At 38.5% G+C, this 4,329-nt stretch overlaps 1 pseudogene; it reads left to right on the top strand.

Moving 5' to 3' along the window:
* The first annotated feature begins 3,658 nt into the window (after positions 1-3,658).
* On the top strand, positions 3,659-4,329 carry LOC101987742 (annotated as a pseudogene).

Below are 4,329 nucleotides of genomic sequence, written 5' to 3'. Positions count from 1 at the left end.
GATCACCTCATGGCTCATCCTCATTTCTAAGAGTCACGATAATCTAGAAACACAGTTCTCTAGAAACTTCCAGTTGCCGCACCCAGCGGGATCCCATAAGAATTCCCCACTAGGCAGCACACAGCCACGACTCTGCTAAAAATGGAGAAGACATCAGAAACCAAGGAACAAAGCACCCACCCAACAAAACCAGATATTAGCATTAAGAATTAAAACCTTCCAATCCGGATGCCTACGTGCCAGTGTGAAGATACCATCAATAACATCCAGGACAATGTGCCCCCACTAGAGCCCGGCAGCCTTACTACAATGCACCCTGAGAACTGCAACATCGCTGAGCACAAGACAAAGACCTGAAACTAGCCTTTATAAATGTAATAGAGTCCTTAAAGAGGAAACGGAGGAATCCCTTAAAGAAATCTATGAAAAAGCAAACAGTGAAAGGAAGTGAATAAAACAGTTCAAGACCTGAAAGTAGAAACAGGATCAATAAGGAAAACCCAAACTGGGGAAAATTTAAAAATGCAAAATTTAGGAACTCGAACAGGAAACTCAGACGCAAGCCTCACTGGCAGAATACAAAAGATGGAAGAGAGAATCTCAGGCATTGAAGACACTACGGAAGAAATGGACATTATGTCAAAGAAGACATTAATTGTTTAAAAAAAAAAGTCCTTAGTGTAAAGGAGATGTGTATCAAGGTATAAGAAGCATAAAGAATATGAAATAGCCTAGACCAAAAGTAGAATTCCCCTCAGCAAACAATAATCAAAACACTAAATGTATGGAACAAAAAAGGAGTATTAAAAGCTGTAAGAGAAAAAGATGAAAAAGACCAAGTAACATATAATGACAGACCTATTAGAATTACACCTGACTTCTTAATAGTGACTCTGAAAGCCAGAAGGGCCTGGACAGACTATGCTGAAGACTATAAGAGACCACACAAATACTATATCTAGCTAAACTTCCAATCACCATACATGGAGAAAATAAGCATAAAACCAAACTTAAGCAATACCTACCTATAAATCTACAGAAGGTGCTAGAAGGAAAACCCCAGGGCATTAACTACACCCAAGAAGATACAGGGATTAAATAATCTCAGAGCAGCAAATCAAAAAAGAGGAAGCATGCACATACATACCACCACCACTACCACAACAACAACAACAAAAACAGGAATAAACAATCAATCACTAGTCATTAATATCTCTCAATATCAGAGAATATCCCAATTCTCCTACAAAAACACAAGACTAACAGAATAGATGTGAAAAAGGATACATCCTTCTGCTGCATTCAAGAAATACACCTTAGCATAAAAGATAGACAGGCATTACTTCAAGTAAAAGGATAAAAAAAGAAAAAAAAAGATATTCCAAGCAAATAGACCTAAGAAGCAAGCAGGTGTAGCCATTTTAATATATGACAGACATCAAACCTAATCTAATCAGAAGAAATAGGGAAAAATACTACATATGCTTTAAAGGAAAAAGAATAATCCAGAGGACATTGCAATTCTCAACACTATGCCCCAAACACTGGCACCCAAGTTCATAAAAGAAACACTACTGCACCTTGAATCACACATTGACCCACACATGCTGACAGCAGGAGACTTCAGTACCTGTTTTCTCTCACCAGTAGACAGCTCATCCAGACTAAACCATACAGAGACATGATGGAGAAACCATACTGTATAAACCAAATGGGAACCTAACAGAGAGTTACAGAACATCTCAGCCAAACACAGAAGAATATACCTTTTTCTCAGCACCTCATGGAACGTTCTCCAAAACTGACCACATACTCAGATAAAAAAGCAAGTCTCAACAGATACAACAAAATTAAGTAAATGGGGCTGGAGAGATGGTTCAGTGGTTAAGAGCATTGCCTGCTCTTCCCAAGGTCCTGAGTTCAATTCCTAGCAACCACATGGTGGCTCACAACCATCTGTAATAAGGCCTGGTGCCCTCTTCTGGCCTGCAGGCATACACACAAACAGAATATTGTATACAAAATAAATAAATAAATATTTAAAAAAAGAACTTAAAGACCTTCTTAAAAAAAATTAAGTAACTCCCAGAATCCTAACAGACAACCATAGATTAAAGCTGGATATCAACAACAGCATGAAGCCTACAAACTCATGGAAACCGAACAACTCTCTATTGAGTGAAAATGGGTCAATACGGAAATAAAGAAATTAAATACTTTCTAGAACTTAATAAAAACGAATACACAGCACATGCAAACTTAAGGGATATAATGAAGAGTGTCCTTAGAGGCAAGTTCACAGCACTAAGGGCTGCATTAAAAAAAAAAGAAAGAAAGAAAAGAAAAGAGAAGAAAAAACCTGAAGAGCTCCCATACTAACAGCTTAAGTTCACATGTGGAAATTCTAGAACAAAAAGAGGAGAGATAACATCCAGAGGAATAGATGGCCAGAAATAGTCAAACTCAGGGCTGAAGTCAATAAAATAGAACAAAAAGAAGTAGACAGAATCAGTCAAATAATGTGTTCATTCTTTGAGAAAATCAATAAGATTGGCAAATCAACTAAAAGGCAGAGAGAGAATAACCAAATTAACAAAATTAGAGATGAAAGGGGAGACATAAAAACAGGCATGGAGGAAATCTGGAAAATTCTAAGGATGTACTTTAAAAACCTGTACTCTACCAAACTGATAAACCTAAAATAAATGGATACATTTCTTGATAGATGTCAATTATCGAAGTTAAATCAAGCAAGATCAAATAAACAACTTAATTAGATTTATAACCCTTCTGAAATAGAACCAGTCATTGAAAGTCTCCAAACAACCACAAAAAAGCTTAGGGCTAGATGGTTTTAGTACAGAATTATACCAGACTTTCAAAGAAGAATTAATGCCAATACTCCTCAAATTATTCCACAAAACAGAAACATAAGGAACATTGCCCAATTCATTTTATGAGGCCACAGTTACCCTGACACCCAAACCACATAAAGACTCAACAAAGAAAGAGAAATATAGACCAATTTCCCTTATGAACACAGATGCAAAAATACTCAATAAAATACTTGTAAACTGAATTCAAGATCACACCAAAAAGATCATTCAAAATGATCAAGTAGGCTTCATCTCAGAGATGCAGGGATGGTTCAATACATGAAAATCAATAAATATAATCCACTGTATAAACAAGGTGAAAGGAAAAAGATCACATGGTTTTCTAAGATGCAGAAATGGTCACTGACAAAATCTAACACCCTTTTATGAATAAAAGTCCTGGAGAGATTAGGGATGCTAGCTACATAGCTAAACATAATAAAGGTCGTTTATAGCAAGTCCACAGTCTATATCAAGTTAAAATGGAGAAATATTTAAAGCAATTTCACTAAAAACAAGAATAAGACAAAATTGTCAACTCTCTCCTATTCAATACTTGATGCTCTAGTTAGAGCAATAAGGGAACTGAAGGAGACCAAGGTCCTGGAAAAGAAGTCAAAGTATCTTTATTTGAAGACGGTATAATAGTATACATAAGTAATCTGAAAAATTCCACTGGGAAACTACTACAGCTTATAAACACTTTCAGGAAAGTAGCTGGATACCGAGACCAAATTAACTCACAAAAATTAATAGGCTTCGAGCCCCACTGCTTCGACCTCTGCCGCCTCTGTCTCCGCCGCCGCCGCCTCTGGAGAGAGGAAGCAGGAGAGGAGCCCACGTCGCCTGTCACCCACATCCACGCCGCACCGCCGGGAGGAAAGATGTTCGCCTGCGCCAAGCTCGCCCGCACCCCCGCTCTGATCCGAGCTGGATCTAGAGTTGCATATAGACCAATTTCAGCAGCAGTGTTATCTCGACCCGAGGCTAGGACTGGAGAGGGCTCTACAGTATTTAATGGGGCCCAGAATGGTGCGTGTCAGCTGATCTGAAGGGAGTTTCAGACCAGTGTAATCAGCAGAGACATTGATACTGCTGCCAAATTCATTGGTGCAGTGCTGCAACAGTAGGAGTTGCGGGTTCTGGTGCTGGTATTGGAACAGTCTTTGGCAGCCTTATCATTGGTTATGCCAGAAACCCTTCACTGAAGCAGCAGCTGTTCTCATATGCTATCCTGGGATTTGCCTTGTCTGAAGCTATGGGACTCTTTTGTTTGATGGTTGCTTTCTTGATCTTGTTTGCCATGTAACAGAAATTACTGCCTGAAATGTTGGCATTCATAGTAATTACGGATGTAATTCTGTGTATCTTACTGTGACCCCAAAAGCTGTAGTGCTGGTGTCATGGAAATGTACCGTTTCCAAAGTCATTTCATTAAAGATGAAAACTTTAA

The sequence above is a fragment of the Microtus ochrogaster genome, unplaced genomic scaffold (genome assembly GCF_000317375.1).
Source record: "Microtus ochrogaster isolate Prairie Vole_2 unplaced genomic scaffold, MicOch1.0 UNK37, whole genome shotgun sequence".
NCBI lineage: Eukaryota > Metazoa > Chordata > Mammalia > Rodentia > Cricetidae > Microtus > Microtus ochrogaster.
Note: the sequence above shows the minus strand (reverse complement) of the source record. Positions and strands in the feature narration are given on the sequence as shown.